Genomic DNA, 20331 nt, shown 5'->3' with positions numbered 1-20331 from the left:
TTTGGCTCATAACACATTTACTTCAACAATTCTAAAACTGTGCCATCATAACTGTGGAGTTTTGTCTGACATAAAAGTCAAAACTGAACTGAACTGAGTGTATTGCTCAGCTACCTGAAGTATTGGCATTATTACATTAGAATGTAGAGCTATTAGTTCTGTGTGAAGACTATGTATTAGAGAGAGTGTGTGAGTGTATCATTTGTGTGTGTGTCTGTGTGAGTGAGTGAGTTATGAGAGAAAGTTACTCAAACAAACCCATTTAGTCAGCCCTGCACAGGGCTGCCTGTGACAACGTAGTTTTGAATGCATCTCGAAATGCTAACTAAAATGTAATAGGCAATGACAATGAAACGTTTCCCCTTAGAAAGTTGGCATGAGCCCGCTGAACGGTCTGCCACTGCACTGACAATATTTTCTCACCTTCCCTCCTTCTCTTTCCCTGCTCTTCTGTTGGCTGTCCAAACCTTAATATAGTTTGTTGCAACGTTTTCAATTTGCACTCAGGTAAAGCTCTATAATGTGATGTGACTATTAGCCTACGTTAGGTTAGGTAGGCATATGTGATAGAGAGTAGACTACACCCTGCCTGTTTTATCCAAAACCCAACTTCCCCGGCCGACACTAGTATAGGCTACATCGCGTGACACTGCGTTAGACACAGCAACGATAGAGAAAGCTAGAGGCTGAGATATTTCAGATGACATTAGACAAATGTGAATGTTATTGGGGGGAAATACAGATGATATGTGGATGTGGACGCTGCGTTTTACATTGATCACTGCTCGAATTCAGCACAGACCAATTTTAAATTTCTGAAAAAAATACCGAGGACATGACCTCGGTGTCCTCAATGGTAGTTATGTCCATTCTCGGTCTTTGAATGAGCAACTCGCTGCACTTTGTCGCTTTCACTCATGTTCACTTTTCTGTCTTTGAATGAGCAACTCGCTGCACTTTCTCCTTCACTCATGTCCCTTCTCTGTCTTTGAATGAGCAACTCGCTGCACTTTCTCCTTCACTCATGTTCACTTTGTCTTTGAATGAGCAACTCGTTGCACTTTCTCCTTCACTCATGTTCAGTTCTCCGTCTTTGAATGAGCAACTCGCTGCACTTTCTCCTTCACTCATGTTCACTTCTCTGTCTTTGACTGAGCAGCTCGCTGCACTTTGTCTCTTTCACTCATTTTCACTTCTGTCTTTTGAATGAGCAACTCGCTGCACTTTCTCCTTCACTCATGTTCACTTCTCCGTCTTTGAATGAGCAACTCGCTGCACTTTCTCCTCACTCATGTTCACTTCTCCGTCTTTGAATGAGCAACTCACTGCACTTTGTCTCTTTCACTCATTTTCACTTCGCTGTCTTTTGAATGAGCAACTCACTGCACTCTCTTTCACTCATGTCCCTTCTCTGTCTTTGACTGAGCAGCTCGCTGCACTTTGTCTTTCACTCATTTTCACTTCGCTGTCTTTTGAATGAGCAACTCACTGCACTCTCCTTCACTCATGTCCCTTCTCTGTCTTTGACTGAGCAATTCGCTGCACTTTCTCCTTCACTCATGTCCCTTCTCTGTCTTTGACTGAGCAACTCGCTGCACTTTGTCTCTTTCACTCATTTTCACTTCTCTGTCTTTTGAATGAGCAACTCGCTGCACTTTCTCCTTCACTCATGTCCCTTCTCTGTCTTTGACTGAGCAATTCACTGCACTTTCTCCTTCACTCATGTACCTTCTCTGTCTTTGAATGAGCAACTCGCTGCACTTTCTCCTCACTCATGTTCACTTCTCCGTCTTTGAATGAGCAACACACTGCACTTTCTCCTTCACTCATGTTCACTTCTCTGTCTTTGAATGAGCAACTCGCTGCACTTTCTCCTCACTCATTTTCACTTTGTCTTTGAATGAGCAACTCGCTGCACTTTCTCCTTCACTCATGTTCACTTCTCTGTCTTTGAATGAGCAACTCGCTGCACTTTCTCCTTCACTCATGTCCTTTCTCTTTCTTTGAATGAGCAACTCGCTGCACTTTTTCCTTCACTCATGTCATTTCTAGAAATAAATCAAATGAAATAATTCTGCATGGCTGTGTGTTTGTGTAGCTGCATGTGTGTCAGTGTAAAGCAAAGGAAGCAGAGGTTTAGAAAACATAACGTCTTTCTTACCATCAAGCTTCTTCAGATTGGGGACCCTCTTGGTGGCCTCATCTATCCAGGCGCCCTCAGGAGAGTATTTCTCTTCTACAGGATCGCCCGCAAAGACCAGCGCTACCAGTGATGAAAGATCTGCCAGCTTTGCAAACTCCTCTGATATGGCACACATTCACAAAATAGCTGAATATTCATCTCCTGGTTTCCAAAAAGCAACTATGCTGTTCCAAATGTTCTCACTCGCAGCACTCTTTGACCAAGCTGTTAGACATGTACAGGACACAGCACTGCTTCATCATATAGATTCCCTTCAGCTTGTCTATGAGGTTGTAGGAGATCCACAGTTTCTCCAACGTGTCCACTACAGCCTCCTACAGGACACAACAGCACAGATAAACATTTCTCTCTCTCTCACACACACACCACAGTGGTTTTAATGAATTACTGTACATTTGCCTTGATGTGCGGGACTGATTTTTTTTTTTTTTTACTCCCATTCTCACCAGCTCCAGCAGAAATCTTGACCAATCCCATTCATTCCTGCAGTTATTACTGTGTACACCTGCCTGGGATATATTCTGATGAATTTAGTTGATTCTATTTATTAAAATATAATCAAACTATTCCTTCAGCAACCATGACCCTCACCAGGATACAGTAGTTTCTGAAAACGAATGAATAAAAGTAGCACCACATTACCTCTCATGTTAATGAACATGGCCTTTATTCATGGCTGAGCTTTGTTTCAGCCCCGATGCTCACCTCTATACCTCAGCCTTTAACTCTGGGAATAGCTTGTTCTCAAAAACACCAATGAGTGCCACTTCTGTTCACTCATTAGCATTAAATTAAATCTGATGTATAATGCTTACTTACAAGTCCATTAAGATTTTTGACATTGATATGACCCAAGGATAATACCTTGAGGTTCTTGAGGAAAAGCAGCAGAAGTGCATCTCAGTTTCAGACAATAGTTTCTTGTTACAGTTAGAAAAGTTAGCTGCTTTGTATTTCACAAGTCAGACACATTTATATGAATTCAATCCATTTGTATTTCTCTAGTGCTTTTAACAATAAATATAGTCACAAAGCAGCAACCAGAAATGCAGATATATTTAGATTTATACATATGCCCATGCAGAATATACTGAATCCATTTAGGCTGGAATTGTTTTTTTTTTTCAATCCATTTGGTTGACAATGACAGTTTCCTGGAGGACAAACATGACAAAAGTTACACAGCCAACTCGTTAATCAGGATGCTAAAGCAATATAACTAAAAGTATAAATTCACTCACAGTTAGTCAGGGTGGAGAGACACATCCGCCTTTTCAATAGGAGGGATTTGGCCATAGAGCCACACTTCTTTAGTATCACCTGCTTTTCCCCCCTGACTTCTCCTCCTGAGGAAAAACAAAACACGATGCATTAACAGCTCTTTAAATATATGCTGATGAAGAATGACAAATGTCCGGTAGTTCATGGTATAATCACAAACACGGATTATTCCTGACCCACTTTGCCAAAGTTTATTGAATATAGTTGTTTTCACCTGTAAAGGAAAATAATCCAAGGGAAGTATGTAATAAGGATACAGAAAACTTTTACAACTTGGCTAACAACTCTGTCAACATTATACCGACTTAATACCAGGTTAACATGTCAGCAGTCCCATCTCGGTGACCATTAGTGGAGATTTCTCTCATTTTGACATTATTCTGTAAAATACTCAGCTACAATTCCCAGATAAGGGTCCGTCTCAGAAACTAGTCTCTCATTTGGGACATTATGGTCAAAAAATAAGTTTTCTAATTTTACTATTGTTTTTGCATTTATCTAACACTCAATGTTTTTTTTGTCATGTTTAATAAGAATAAAGATAGCATCTTGCTTTATCTGGCCTCCACTGTGGAATTTTTTTTTTAATTACAATTCAAATGTTTTTGTAAAGTTGATTTACATAAAAAATAACTACATCATGAAGAATTAAAGCCCCTCCTTCACAGAGGAGTGAAAATATTGAATAAATTTCCTCTTTTTGATTGCTTGGGCTAAAAATGCCAAGTTATGAGGACTGAATTGATTATTCACTTAAATATGAATAATATGGTACATTTTGGGTATTTGATATGGCGAAATAAGACACAATGGAAAAATCAAGAACACACGGGAAAGATGAGAATAACGGCAGTGGTAAAAGAACAGCGACTGTACCGGCTGAAGGTTGCGCGGGTCTCTGCTGCCGCATGCGAGCAATGGGACATCACTAGCACACCGGACGGAGCGTGAGGCGGGGCAAAATGACTGGCCGTAGATTCTATCAAAAGTTTGATCTAAATTGACCATGGTTATAAAATATTGGCCAAAAATACGCAAACTCTACGAAATATGAAAGCAAGATGAAAAAGAAACATTCTATTGTCTTATACTGCAAGACTAAAACAAAAAACTATCAAAACTCACCTTTTCAGTGATAACGTCAGAACAGATCACTCGTGTAATGTCTAGGTCACAACCGGACGTACGATTTTTTGGCCGTGCGATTTTTGGCGTTTCCCAAATCGCTGCGGGGTTTTTTTGTTTGTGGAGAAAGACGCACGTTGGCCGCAAGTTTGTCTTGCAACCTGAAAAAAACGCAAGCGCCTGTAGAGTTTGTTTGACATGACAAAGAACCTCTGCGGCCAGTCTACGGCTCGAAAATCAGCACGTCACACGCGCGCCCTCTGTGCATTTCTTGCACGTAGACCAGCCGTAGGAGCACATACAGCCGGTTGTGACCGAGGCTAAACAGAAAGACCGCAAATGGAAGCACGATCAACTTCTAACTGTTGGAGTGGAAAATTCCATTCTACACATGCAAATTGTTAATGTGTGTCTTTCCCTGCACACAAATAACACTCTATGGTAAAAAAAAAAGACCACAACTCATTTTATAGCTCAGAAATTCATACAAGACCAGCTACCATCATAACATATCCTACACCTAACTTTCAGCTTTCGTTTTAAAAAATAAAATTGCAGATTTATAACTAAATTTTTATATGGCGTAGTGATTTTAAGTTACTACTTTTGGTGAGGTAGTGACCTTGACCCTGAGGCTTTCCGTTTAGATCAAAACACATGATCGTATTGGTTTGGGGTATGCGGAAAATGGAGTTACGATGGTGATCAAATATTTTGCATGATGTTTTATTACGGTTATGATTATTCTGTGAGCGCACCAATCCTTAGGTGTATAAAGTTACAACTTAAAATACAATTAGTGATAACTGTAGACTTTTCAGTGGACTACAACCTTTTTAAGGGAATGCGATGTAGTCAACCATTTATCATGTCCCAGATCAAGCCGCCATTTTTCCACAAATTTGCTGAATTTTTGCCAAATTCTGAATAGAGTATTCACAAAGATTTAGTTTTATCTGTATTATTTCTTTCATCATTTTATTTCAAATTAAAACCAACATCACCATTCAAAACCATATAGTTTATTGACTGTGAGTATATTTAGTGGGGGACCCCCACATACCTGTCAACCCTCCCGTTTTTCCCGGGAAATCCCTTATTTTGACTTATTTCCCGCTGTCTTCCCGTTTTTTTTTTCCCGAAAATATCCCGTATTTTCACATTATATAAACGTCCCGTATTTTCACAATATAAAAAAGTCGGTATGGCCAGAATTCATGAAGCGCCTCTGACAGGAGTTTACAGCAGGAAGTCGGGCCATGAATTCATGTCCCCGCCCTCTCAGGCATCAGTAATTACATAACTTCGTCCGGAGGTGAGGCTGAACAAGTGATTAGGTCCAGTGTTGCCAGATTGGGCAGTTTCCCGCCCAAGTTGGGCGGTTTCAAGTGCATTTTGGCGGGTTTTGAATATATTTTGGGCTGGAAAACATCAGCAGTATCTGGCAACACTGATTAGGTCTGAGGTGAAGATGGCGATGCTAATAGCTAAGAAAAACATTAGCCTCTCTTTCTTTGATGATTTCAACAAATGCATGGCTGGAATGTTCCCAGACTCTTCAATAGCAAAGAAATTTTCCACGGGGAAAACGAAAGCCTCCCAAATCAAAGGTAAGCTACACATGTTTACATTAAGTATGTCCTGGCTCAGACCTCATAAATAGCCTAGTGTAAACTAATTGGTGTATTAACTGTTTTATCCACTCATTGTCTATTTTATTTTCTATCTGAAACTTACCCATTTTAAATCACTCTTGGTTTAATATCTTATATTACTCTCTCTTTATTACATCTATCTATCTATCTATCTATCTATCTATCTATCTAGTGTTCCGAGGCCATGACTATGGTAAAACCATAATAAATTGCAATGGAATTTAATTTATTGACTGGTTATATAATGACCTTTCTTATTTTAACATAAGATACGTATTTTAGCCCTTAATTTGGGAAATAACTGGTACCACTGAAAGCAAATAAAAATAAATGTATAGTTTATTCACAAATGCACTCTACAAACCATAAGCATATTGAGTTTGGGTCTTGGCTATCACCAACATGCACCAGAGTACAGAATCACAAATACTAGATAGAAAATTGCCCCCCATTCAACTACATACCCACTTTTGGTGAAGGGTATGACTTTCCGAAATTTTCCCTTATTTTGAGTTAAAAATCTGAGAAATATCCCTTTTTTTTTTCAAACCTCAAAGTTGACAGGTATGGACCCCCACAGTACCCAGTTTCTGAAATAGACCCATAACTGAAACTAACTTCTATTAGCTCTGCTCAATTACCGACTGCAGAGTCTGTCGCATTTGATTAACACATTTATTTGACTAATTTCGTCCTAAAAACAAAAGATCCTCGTTTTGTTATAAGGTGCCCCAGTTACTTTTTAACTTCAGTAAAACTGTACTACTTTATTAAACATTAAAAAGATGGTTCAGCTGCTCACCGTGCTCTCCTCAGCGGCGGCGATGGACCTGTTATCATACAACGCGCATGCGCAAACTCGACTTCCGAATCAGAATTGGAACCAGAATTAGAATCCAAATTATTGGCCGAGTTTGTGACACACACACAAGGAATTTGATTCAGGCAGTTCATGTTTCTCTAGTGATACGGGGGGGAATAGGCACCCTATGGGTACATGTGGCTACTGCTTATAAATAAAATTTTCTTATACCATGTCCATACAGTAAATATAGTCGCGAGCCGGAGTGTGAGCGAATGCACTGATTAACTGAATTAATGATTAAGCTGATTGGCGCGAGGGGGTCAGTCAGCATTTCAAAATAAAAGTCCTTCAACACATTCTGACATTCCTTCTTGTAACACGATGATAACTCGAGATCAACTGCTCATATCGCGAGATCATGATTCACCGTTCTGGTGATTGTTGTGCTTATGCTTATGTGCAGTGCGCGATTGTTACACTCATTTTCACATGATGACGTACCGTAGTGGCTGTAGCCACAATATATATGTATATAGTGCTCAGCAGCGTAAATGAGTACACCCCCTTTGAAAAGTAACATTTTAAACAATATCTCAATGAACACAAACAATTTCCAAAATGTTGAAAAGACAAAGTTTAATATAACATCTGTTTAACTTATAACATGAAAGTAAGGTTAATAATATAAACTTACACATTTTTCAGTTTTACTCAAATTAGGGTGGTGCAAAACTGAGTACACCCCACAACAAATACATCTAGTATGGCCTCCATGATTTTTAATGACCGCACCAAGTCTTCTAGGCATGGAATGAACAAGTTGGCAACATTTTGCAACATCAATCTTTTTCCATTCTTCAACAATGACCTCTTTTAGTGACTGGATGCTGGATGGAGAGTGATGCTCAACTTGTCTCTTCAGAATTCCCCAAAGAAAATTTCTTTACACCACAAAGGTGAAGGCTACAAGAAGATCAGCAAAGCTTTACTTATCAGTCAGAATACTGTAGCAAAAGTGCTACAAAAATTTAAGAAAGATGGAACTGCAACCATCTCACAGAGACATCCAGGTTGTCCATGGAAGTTAACACCTCGACAGGAGCATCTTCTGACGAGAAGGGTTGAAGAAAATCGGCATGCAAGTTCACCGCAGTTATCTCAAGAAGTAGAAAGCCAAACTGGGGTGACTATTTCCCGTGACACAATATGGCGTACACTGCAGAGGAATGGCATGCATGGATGCCATCCACGAAAGAAGCGTCTCCTAAAGCTCAGGCACAAAAACGCCTGCCTAGAGTTTGCCAGGGCCCATGCTGACAAAGATGAAGACTACTGGGACTCTATACTCTGGAGTGATGAGACCAAGATAAATGTTTTTGGAACTGATGGCTTCCAAACTGTATGGCGTCGCAAAGGTGAGGAATATAAAGAAAAATGCATGGTGCCTCCAGTGAAACATGGTGGTGGCAGTGTCCTTATGTGGGGCTGCATGAGTGCTGCTGGTGTCGGGGAGCTGCATTTCATTGATGGTATCATGAATTCACAGACGTATTGCTCTATACTGAAAGAGAAGATGCTACCATCACTCTGTGCTCTTGGTCGTCGTGCACTTTTCCAACATGACAATGATCCTAAACACACATCTAAGGCCACTGTTGGATTTCTGAAGAAGAACAGGGTGAAAGTGATTCAGTGGCCAAGTATGTCTCCTGATCTGAACCCAATCAAACACATATGGGGAATTCTGAAGAGACAAGTTGAGCATCACTCTCCATCCAGCATCCAGTCACTAAAAGAGGTCATTGTTGAAGAATGGAAAAAGATTGATGTTGCAAAATGTCACCAACTTGTTCATTCCATGCCTAGAAGACTTGGGGCTGTCATTAAAAATCATGGAGGCCATACAAAGTACTCAATGTAGTAGTTTTTGTTGTGGGGTGTACTCATTTTTGCACAACCCTAATTTGAGTAAAACTGAAAAATGTGTAATCTAAGTTTATATTATTAACCTTACTTTCATGTTATAAGTTAAACAGATGTTATATTAAACTTTGTCTTTTCAACATTTTGGAAATTGTTTGTGTTCACTGAGATATTGTTTAAAATGTTACTTTTCACAGGGGGTGTACTCATTTACACTAAGCACTGTATGGGTGGCACGGTGGTGTAGTGGTTAGCACTGTTACCTCACAGCAAGAAGGTTCTGGGTTCAAGCCCAGTAGCTGACGAGGGCCTTTCTGTGTGGAGTTTGCATGCTCTCCATGTGGGTTTCCTCTGGGTGCTCCCACAGTCCAAGGGCACATGTGTCAGCCCTGCGATGACCTGGCAACTTGTCCAGGGTGTACCCCGCCTCTCGCCCATAGTCAGCTGGGATAGGCTCCAGCTTGCCTGCAGAACAGGATAAGCAGCAATGGATGGAGATATATCATTATCTCTAGCCGCTTTATCCTTCTACAGGGTCGCAGGCAAGCTTGAGCCTATCCCAGCTGACTACGGGCGAAAGGCGGGGTACACCCTGGACAAGTCGCCAGGTCATCACAGGGCTGACACATAGACACAGACAACCATTCACACTCACATTCACACCTACGGTCAATTTAGAGTCACCAGTTAACCTAACCTGCATGTCTTTGGACTGTGGGGGAAACCGGAGCACCTGGAGGAAACCCACGTGGACACGGGGAGAACATGCAAACTCCACACAGAAAGGCCCTTGCTGGCCCCGGGGCTCGAACCCAGGACCTTCTTGCTGTGAGGCGACAGCGCTAACCACTACACCACCGTGCCGCCCATATATATATATATATATATATATATATACACACACACACACACACACCCATTATCTGTAGCTACTTATCCTGTCGAGGGTTGCAGGCAAACTGGAGTCTATCCCAGCTGACTATGGATGAGAGGCAGGGTACACCCTGGACAAGTCACCAGAGCATCACAGGGCTATCACCCATTCACAGCTACAGTCAATTTAGAGCCACCAATTAGCCTAACCTGCATGTCTTTGGACTGTGGGGGAGTACCTGGAGGAAACCCACACAGACAGAGGGAGAATATTCAAACTTCACACAGAAAGGCCCTTATCGGCCATTGGACTCGAACCCAGGACCTTCTTGCTGTGATGCGACAGTGCTAACCACTGTGCCACCATATATATATATATATATATATATATATATATATATATATATGCCTCACAGCAAGAAGGTCTGGGTTCGAGCCCTGTGGCTGACGAGGGCCTTTCTGTGCAGAGTTTGCATGTTCTCCCCATGTCCACGTGGATTTCCTCCAGGTGCTCCGGTTTCCCCCACAGTCCAAAGACATGCAGGTTACGTTAACTGGTGACTCTAAATTGACCATAGGTGTGAATGGTTGTCTGTGTCTATGTGTCAGCCCTGTGATGACCTGGCGACTTGTCCAGGGTGTACCCTGCCTTTCGCCCGTAGTCAGCTGGGAGATGAGACAATCTACAATATAAATATATATGCTATCAACAATATCCACAATATAAACAGGAAACAATATGCAGACAATGTGCAGGTTATTTTCAGACAAGACACAATATACAAAGAAAATCCATATAAGACAGTCAGTGTGCATGGAGTGCAGTGTGGTAGTGCAAATAAGAGAATATGATACAGGAGGCACAAATGGTACAACAGAATATGGCAAAGATGGTTCAGATCATCTATTTATGTTGTTGATGGCATGGGAAAAAGCTGCTCCTGTGTCTGGTAGTTCTGGGCCCTGTACTACGAACGGAGGTCAACCTACCCAGAAGTAACCCAGGGTTCCCCCGCTAAACCGGGGTTGACAAAACCTGGTTATCTTGTTTGGGGTTAAACGGTACTACGACGCCAGTTATGAAGTTGATTTGTTGAACCTGTGTTAACCTAATCAGGGTTAATGCGCGTTCACGTTAAAGGGGAGGTTATCAGCGCAAATCACCACTGTTCACAATGGCACGGTCGCCGTACTTCACGGAGGAAGAATGCGCTGTCGTAATGCAAAGCTACGAGGAGTTCAAAACAACATTAAGAGCAAAATCTAACACAGCGGCTGCCAATAAGGAGCGGCAAGCATGTTGGCAACGAATTGCCGATCGGGTAAATGCGCAAGTACATTCTCCCTTCTACATGTTCCAGAACAGAAGTATAGGATGAGAGGAAGCTTCATGATCAATCACAAGTCACAGAAAATGGTCCTTCGACGTGGCCCCAGTCATATATAGCTTGTTTAATGTCCGAAAAATCCTGAATAAAATTTGGTATGGTGAATTCATGGAGTAGCCTACTTAAGCTGATATGTGCACAGAGTCACATGAATTAAGATGACTGACTGTTCAGTCCCTTTGACTAAGTTGGTGTATGTCCTGTGAACATTTCAGAGGCAACAGCAGTGCCAAACGCACCTGGCAACAGGTGAAAATGAAATATAAAAACATCATTCATAATGGTGTGTGTGCGCGCGTGCAGGCAAGCATTCATTTGCCTTTTATTTATTCAAGTTTTATCTGTTTGCCTAATAGTTCAAATTGTTTTGTATATAGTTTATAATGTTGTTGTGTGATATTAATGATAATATTGTGGGAAAACTACTTTGCACGGACGTTCATTTAATTTATTCTATCGTCATTTTGTTTGTTCTATTTTTGTGTATTTCATTTATTTATCTGTTTGTCTAGTTGTATCTATTTTTCTAATAATATATTTTTTGCATTAATAGTTTTTTTCTATTAAAATAATCTTGTGTTCTTGTTATAACTTTATCTATTTATCTGACTGTTTATAGTTGTATCTATTTTTGTTACAATTTCAATATTTTTAATATAGAAAGTTTGTTTTTTTCTATTAAAATGTTCTTGTGTGATAACTAGTTCTTGTGTTATTTATTGTAGTTTTATCTATTTTGTATCTCAGACTTAAATATTTTTGTAAAACAAGTGTTTTTCTATAAAATATTCTTGCGTTCTTGATAACTATGTTCTTGAGTGGGTTCTTTTTTTTTTTTACAGAAAAGCCGTTCTGCATGGACATTCATTAAAACCCTCATTGTTTTTTAATGGTTATTTATGAGCGTTTAGGGGTTACAATAATGTAAGTCTAGGTTGCTTTATATAAAAGGTATGTCCAGAAATATTGATGTCACTGTCTAAGCAGAGGGATCTGGCTTCTTTAGACGCTGTCTTCTTAAAACTGAATAAATATTTAAAAAGAGCCAAATGAGCCAGTCTTTTGAACGGCTCTTTTCAAAGAACGGATCACAAGGATGCGGATCCCATCAAAGAGCCATAAATCCCATCTCTAATCTGCGCTCCGATATCGCACGGGTCATCCAGGTATGCTGGCATTGTCTCTAGAGGAAATGTCGGTGGAGAGGTGGTGTTTAAAAAGGATGTGGTTAATCGGAAACCTCGGGTTAACCAAGAACATAACCTGAGACGAGCAGGTTTGAGATGCAGCGTAAGTTGCCATGGCAGCATACCTCGGTTTGAACATAGCCAACTTTCGTAGTATGGGTTAATCGGGAAGTTACGCTGCACGTGATCAAGTTACTCTCGAAGTTACCCTGGTAAGCCAGAAAACCCGCTTCCTAGTACAGGGCCCTGGTGTGCAATGCTATAGCGTCTGCTGGAGGGGAGGCATTGGAAGAGGTTGTGTCTAGGGTGTGAGGAGTCTTTTATGATTTTCTCTGCCTGCTTCCTGGTTTGTGAGATGTGCAAATCCTGGAGGCTGAGCAAGGGAGCCCCAGTGATTCTTTCTGCTGTCCTTATAGCCCGGTCACACCACCCGAACTTTGCTGGAGCGTTCCTGGAGCGGTGAAAAAAATTCATCACCGCTCGTAACCGTTCACCACCGTTTAACAAAAGTTGGCCCCCGTTAAAGCAACGCTGTATACGCTTGGCCACCGCTGATGTTTCTGGAGGGGCCCTCCTACCGCTCCGAAAGTTTTGAGCTGCACAAAATATTGCGAGCGGTGAGGAGGGGGCAATTTTCCGCCCCGGCAAAGTTCACCCCCGCTCCACCAACGCCCAGTCAAAGTTTGGCACCGCTAGACGCAAGTTTGTGGACGCTTGGGTCCGCTAGGCCAACGCAGAAATCTTGAACGCTGGACCACCGCTGCTTCACCAGCGTTGCCCGGGCGACGATTAAACGTTGCACAAACTTCGGTGGAGCGGTTGTAAGCATTTTACGAGCGGACACGGGGTTGCTGGAACGGTGTCGGGCGTTGAAGCAGCTATCCATGGCGGCGATGAACTTTGGTTTGGCGTTGGTATAGAGGTGTCGGAGCGGGACCAGAATTTGGCTATAAATACGGGGAGAAATGGACCAGGAGCTCATTTGGAATCGAGCTGCCGTTGAGTTCAGACCTCATCTATATCGAATTTGCTCAAAGTTACAGTAAAACTGTATCACCATGGATGCTGAGAGACTTGCTATGATTGGTGCACTAGTCCAGCAGCAGAATCAGAACCTCCTCAGATTGCAACAAGCTGTTGACAGAAGGAGAAGAGAGAGAAGAAGGAGAGACAGAGTTGTGTGGGTCAGACAGTGGATACTGAGAAGGCCTGAACATGGACTGTATGACAAGCTGATGGTGGAGCTTCTATCAAAAATCTATCAGAATTTGTATCAAAATGATCCGTTCAGCTCCGTAGTCACAAGCGGTATGCCGCTAAACCAACTTTATACCCCTGCCGAGCCAAAGCCCGCATGCGCAGAACGCCGCTATACCAACGCTCGTGTCACCGCTAAACCAACGCTCGCTACCGCTAAACCAACGCTAAAGCAACGCCGGCTTCAGCGGTGCACCGCTAAGCCAATGCCCGTGTTTTCGATTTTTTTCCCATTTTGTGCGTGGTGACGAGCGTTGTCGAAATTCGGCCCCCCCCTCCCTACCGTTCAAGGAACGCTCCAGCAAAGTTCGGGCGGTGTGACCAGGCTATTACTGTTCGCTGCAGTGTGTTCCTGTCCTGTTTTTTGGCTGCTCCGCACTAGACCATGATGGATGTGCATAGGACGGATTCAGTGACTGCAGTGTAGAACTCCATCAGCAGCTCCTGTGATAGACCATACTTTCTGGGTTGCTGTAGAATATACATCCTCTGCTGGGCTTTTTTGAGGATGGAGTTGATGTTAGATTTCCAAACTAACGCCAGGCCTACCCCAGATTCTGACAACAGTTAGTCACATATCAATTCAAGGATAATAAATCAATTTGTATCATTTCATATTATTGTAGCAGATTCAGTTGTAACATCAAATATTGGATAGCTGCCTGAAGAATCAAATTTATTCATCAATTTATTCATTTGTTAATTTATTTTAATTTGTGTTAGATAATTTTTCACTGTTCTCAAACAGCGTAAACATGAAACCCAGGCAGGGTGGTGACCAAGGAAGGCCTGTGTTTCCCAAAGCTCTCTTTATTACTTCACCCTGGAGGGAGTCCAGTAGGGGGAGAGATATTGTTTTCAGTGGGGTTTGTTTGTTTGTTTTTGTTAATGATATTATAGGAAAACGGCTGGACCAATCTTCATGAAACTTTCAGTATAGATGGGTATTGGTCTCAAATAGAACGTTCAACAGTTTGAGGGTCATCCAGTCAAGGTCAAGGTCACAGTCACCAAAAAGGTCAAAATGTTTTTTTTTCATGATATATTCATTCAGGTGTGTTCTGATTGGCTGAGAGCAGTATGGTGTATTCTGATTGGCTGAGAGCAGTATGGTGTGAAAATGAGAATCAGAATCAGAACTATGTTTATTGGCCAAGTATGTTCACACATGAGGTCAAAATCAAGGTCAAGGTCACCAAAAAGGTCAAAATCATTTTTTCGTGATATCTTCCTTCATATTCATCATAAGTGCTACCAGGTGAGGTTTGTATTGCCTGGCAAGACTTGTTCAACAGTGTTTTACATACAGTGGAACGCAAAACTTAAAAACAATGGAGAGGTACATCAAGTGGTGCATTTGATTAGCATATTAATTGAGAAAGGGTTCAAAGAATGTTTAATGCTAATACATTTTATGGTCCTTTAAATACACAAAATATAAAACATGCACATGAACATGTCCTTATGGAAAAGTCATATGAACTTCACATGTGAATAATCATGTAAAATAATCCAGCCAACCTCAAGCTTCCACATGATATGATATAATTTTGATTCTTCAGGCAACTATTCAATATTTGATGTGACAACTGAATCTGCTATGATAATATGATGCAATATGATTTGATTATCGTCTAACTGATACGTGACTGTGTATAGAAGGACTATTAAAGGTATACTGCCTTTCAGATTTTTCAAGTTAAGGTCATAAAAAGTATTTTCCCTGACGCCCAATTATTTCTGTTTAATGGACCAAAAGCTACTGAATTCGAATCACAGACTTCCAATTTTATTAGGTTGTTTGTTTATGTATTTAAAATAGGAAAATTAATGAATTTAGGGCCATGTGGCTCTAAAAATTTTTTTCTTGCTTCACTGTGACCCAATTCAAGATACTACATCATGTATCATGTGGTGGGCTTTCCCCGTTCGCACAAGGCATTGTGGGATACAAATTTGAAACAGGAGAGAACAATGGTGGATGTGAGTGTGAATGAAACTGGAAAAAACAACTACAGTAATGGAAAGCAAGAAGAAAAGACATTATGTTGTGAAGGAAAGGAAACACAGGACCAAACTAATAAATATTGGTGGTCAGCGAGCACCTCTGTGTGATCAGCTGTTCAATTAGCAACAGAATGATGTAACTGTCAGTGCATGGTCAAGGTAAACCTGTAGATGGCAGTAAATTACTGCCAATAATGCAACACTGGATGCCAGCTACCGTAAAACCCTAAAGATGAAGAAGACGACAACGGCTAAGGTAAGTGTGTGCATGTGCACAGGGCCTTCCTCTGTCTGCGCAAAGCAAGTGATTTCATGCATATTATTTGCTAGGGGATCCGCTCAAATTAAATAACTTCCCAGCCACAGAATAGCGTGTTTTTTTTTTTTGTTTGTTTGTTTTAGGGTGGGGGTTTGGAGAAAGGAAAACACTGCATTCCAGCATAAGAACATTATCCCATCTGTGAAACATGGTGGTGGTAGTATCATGGTTTGGGCCTGTTTTGCTACATCTGGGCCAGGATGGCTTGCCATCATTGATGGAACAATGAATTCTGAAATATACCAGCAAATTCTAAAAGAAAATGTCAGGACATCTGTCCATGAACTGAATCTCAAGAGAAGGTGGGTCATGCAGCAAGACAATGACACTAAGCACACAAGTTGTTCTACCAAAGAATGGTTAAAGAAGAATAAAGTTTTGGAATGGCCAAGTCAAAGTCCTGACCTTAATCCAATCAAAATATTGGGGAAGGACCTGAAGCGAGCAGTTCATTAGATTAGATTAGATTAGATTAGATAAAACTTTTTTGATCCCTTTGGGCGGGTTCCCTCAGGGAAATTAAAATTCCAATAGCATCATTACAGGATAAACAGACAATAGAAAATAGAGAAAAACTTCTAGATAAATTAAATTAATTAGGTATTTCTCATCTCATCTCATTATCTCTAGCCGCTTTATCCTTCTACAGGGTCGCAGGCAAGCTGGAGCCTATCCCAGCTGACTACGGGCGAAAGGCGGGGTACACCCTGGACAAGTCGCCAGGTCATCACAGGGCTGACACATAGACACAGACAACCATTCACACTCACACCTACGGTCAATTTAGAGTCACCGGTTAACCTAACCTGCATGTCTTTGGACTGTGGGGGAAACCGGAGCACCCGGAGGAAACCCACGCGGACACGGGGAGAACATGCAAACTCCACACAGAAAGGCCCTTGCCAGCCCCGGGGCTCGAACCCAGGACCTTCTTGCTGTGAGGCGACAGCGCTAACCACTACGCCACCGTGCCGCCCCTAATTAGGTATTTATATATACAAATATAAAAAAAGAATAAGATATGGAGAAGAGAGAAGAAAAAAAATGTCCAGCAGAAGAGGTATTGCACATTATATTGCACATTGTCCAGTATTGCTTATTGTCAGGCTAGGCTACTGCTCCTTCCTGTCCTCTGTCCTCCTGTTACCCCTCCTCCCCCCCAGAGAGGAGTTGTACAGTCTAATGGTGTGAGGGACAAAGGAGTTTTTAAGTCTATTAGTCCTGCACTTGGGAAGGAGCATTCTGTCACTGTACAGGCTCCTCTGGTTGCTGATGACGGTGTACAGAGGGTGACTGGCATCATCCATGATGTTCAGTATTTTGTCCATTGTCCTCTTCTCTGCCACCATCACCAGAGAGTCCAGCTTCATGCTGACCACAGAGCCGACCCGCCTGATCAGTTTGCCCAGCCTGGATGTGTCCTTCTTGGATGTGCTGCCCCCCCAGCACACTATGGTGTAAGGTAAGGTAAGGTAACTTTATTTATACCCGAGGGCAGATTTAGTTGCAGGTAAAAGCATACACACACACACACACACACACACACACACACACACACACACAATACTAAAAGCATACACACAACACAATACTAATGACAGAAGACAATAACAAGAGAAGGACAACAAACTGACATACAGACAGACAAATGCTCCAGACAGAATAAATAAATAAATAAATAAATAGAGAAAAGAGGGCTGTGCTTAGGTGTGGTTCAGGGCCTTAATAGCTGCTGGGACAAAACTGTTTCTATATCGCTTTGTTTTACATACAGGCATCTTAAACCTACGGCCTGAGGGGAGAGGCTGGAACTCACTGTACAGTGGGTGGGATGGGTCATTTAGGATGGACCCCACTAGTCTCAGCAGCTGCCCATTGTAGAGGGGCTCCAGGTTCAGCTGAGGCTGTCCAATTAACTTACTGGCCCACCTCACAATCTGATTAAGTGAGTTTTTATTTTTTAGAGATAGGTTACTGAACCAGGACACTAGGCTAAAAGAGATCACAGACTCAATAAAACATCTATAAAACATAGTTAACAGCTTTCTGTCGATGTGAAAGAATGACAGCTTCCTTAGACAGTGTAGGCGCTGATTCGCCTTTTTGTACACAGACTCACAGTTTGCCACAAAGGTAAGTTTACTGTCGATAACAGTGCCAAGATATTTGTAGTTGTCTACACATTCCACAGTCTGACCTTTTATACTGATCGTTTCCTTAACACTGGAATGTTTCCTGAAGTCCACATACATATTTTTTGTTTTCGAGATGTTCAGTTGTAGGATTGCTTGCACCAGTCTACAAACTCCTGAACAATTGGACCATGGCCTGTCTCATTGTCTTTTAGCAGACTGACAATGACAGAGTCATCTGCATACTTGAGAATGAATCTGTTCTCCCTGCTACTACGACACATATTAGTGTAAAGAATAAATAAAAGAGGGGACAGTACACAGCCCTGAGGGGAGCCAGTGGAGGTAAAAAAATCTGGTCAGACAGTACTCCACTGATACGCACTCGTTGTGTCCTGTCAATTAAAAAATGTAAAACCCAGCCTAAAAGGTTTTTGCTCAAATAAAATTGCTCTAAAAGTCTTTCAATTAAAATATGGGGTTGGATAGTATTAAAACCAGAGGAGAAATCAATAAATAAGAGTTGGGCATGTGTTCCCTTACCTTCCAGATGTTTAAAAAGCATGTTCATCAAGGATACAGTTGCATCCTCAACACCTCTATGTGGCCTATAGGCAAACTGGAATTGGTCAAAGTCTGACTGTGTCTTATTTAAAATTTTGTTTCTTACTAATTTCTCAAAGGTTTTCATGACAAGAGATGTCAGAGCAATAGGCCTGAAATCATTAGGGACTTTGGGGCACCTTATCTTGGGCACTGGGACAACAATTGCATCTTTCCAACATTTTGGGACATGCTGGGTTAATAATGACATTAAAAATATAGTGAAAAATTGTACATAATTCCTTAGAACATAGCTTTAACAGTTTACCACAGATATTATCAGGACCACAGCTTTTGTTTGCATTGGTGGAAAATAGTGCCCTTTCAACCGTGTCCTCATCTATTTCAAAGTGATTGTGATCTACTAAATTATGACTGAGTTCCCTTATTTCAGTACTGAAATCATAAGTATCAAATCGGGAGAAAAATGTATTAAGTGCATTAGCAAGATCAGAATCTGAATCAAAATTCTCTAAAGTAACAGTGCTTACATTCTTTGTATTACTGATACCTGCAATAGATTTCACACTTGACCAGGCTGAACCCAAATTGTTTGCAACCATTTTATTTTCCAAAACTGTTTTGTAGTCCCTTTTAGCTCTAAGGATTTCAACTTTCAAGTTTTTAGTGGCTGTATACAGTTCAGAGGCAGTCCCATATTTGAAAGCATGTTTCTTAGCCTTTATGCAGGCTTTCACTGATTTTGTGACCCATGGCTTATTATTTGAATATATTTTGACCCTTTTGCATGGAATAATCATGTCTCTACAAAATGTCACATAAGAACATACTGCATCAACTAATTGATCCAAGTCCTCACCACAGGCCTCTGTGAACATGTCCCAGTCAGTACAGTCAAAGCAGGCCTTTAGACACTGCACAGACTCTTCGTTCCAGTCTTTAATGTTTTTTGTGTGGACCTTTTCCCTCTTCAGTACAGTTCTATATGTGGGCATGAGGTACACAAGCTTGTGATCTCCCCGGCCCAGGGGGGAGAGTGGGACAGACTTGTATGCTTCCTTTACTGATCCATAGCATTGGTCAAGAGTCTTGTCCCGTCTGGTGGGGCAGGTTACGTACTGGTAAAAGGTAGGGAAGTCACCCAGTATGAAGGACGGGGATTCAGGGGATATAGATTGCAGCTTTTGAACTACCTCATACACAGTTTTACAGGCAGAGGGGGCGTGTGCTCCAGGATGGATATATAAAACTGAAACGAAGATCTGGGGGAATTCACGGGGCAAATAAAAAGGGTGCAATGACACTGACAGAAGTTCCACATCGGGGGTACAAATGCGTTCTCTCACTGTTACAGCAGAACAGTACCTTTGGTTGATATAGAGACATACCCCTCCACCCTGAGATTTGTTTGTCACCTCACTGTCCCGGTCCAAGTGGTGCGGTGCTCCAAAACCGGTAATCATCAGGTCCGCGTCCTGATCACATTCAGTTAGCCACGTCTCGGTGAACGCCATTACGCAGCAGTCTTTGTAATCCTTAAGGAAGCGAGCATTTCCCTGGAGTTCATCCAATTTATTCCTTATGGATTGGATGTTCCCCAGGATCATTGAGG

General features: G+C 41.6%; 1 pseudogene; it reads right to left on the bottom strand.

The window, feature by feature from the left end:
* Positions 1-1976: 1976 nt before the first annotated feature.
* LOC132884745 (dynein axonemal light chain 1-like) overlaps positions 1977-20331 on the bottom strand; it is an 18506-nt pseudogene continuing 151 nt past the window's right edge.

Source organism: Neoarius graeffei, chromosome 1, assembly GCF_027579695.1.
Source record: "Neoarius graeffei isolate fNeoGra1 chromosome 1, fNeoGra1.pri, whole genome shotgun sequence".
NCBI classification, from domain to species: Eukaryota; Metazoa; Chordata; class Actinopteri; order Siluriformes; family Ariidae; genus Neoarius; species Neoarius graeffei.
Note: the sequence above shows the minus strand (reverse complement) of the source record. Positions and strands in the feature narration are given on the sequence as shown.